This window comes from Eimeria mitis, genomic scaffold, assembly GCF_000499745.2.
Source record: "Eimeria mitis Houghton genomic scaffold, Emh_scaff1730, whole genome shotgun sequence".
Classification (NCBI taxonomy): domain Eukaryota; phylum Apicomplexa; class Conoidasida; order Eucoccidiorida; family Eimeriidae; genus Eimeria; species Eimeria mitis.
This window is the reverse complement of record NW_013570047.1, coordinates 10,685-11,190: the sequence shown is the minus strand read 5'-3', so window position 1 is coordinate 11,190 and position 506 is coordinate 10,685.

Here is a 506-nt window from a genome sequence, read left to right as displayed (position 1 = left end):
ATAGATATATATAGATATATATATATATATATATATATATATATATATATATATATATAAACTTACATTTATAGTTATTATTATTAGTATATTTTGTTTGTATTTGTTCTTTTTTTATATTTATTTCTTTTTTATTTTTTATTGATTTAATTAATAAACCAAAATTAAATAAAACACCAAAAAAAGAACCGCAGGGTGACCACTGGACATCCACTGCTTCTGAAGATTCATAAACAATAAACCCTAAACCCTAAACCCTAAACCCTAAACCCTAAACCCTAAACCCTAAACCCTAAACCCTAAACCCTAAACCCTAAACCCTAAACCCTAAACCCTAAACCCTAAACCCTAAACCCTAAACCCCGATGAAATCTCCTGCCTCGACGTCTTCTGATACAAGCAAGTTAAACCCTAAACCCTAAACCCTAAACCCTAAACCCTAAACCCTAGAAACCCCGTAAACCTTCGATTGCTACAACGCCACGAAGAGCTTCTCTTACTCTCCG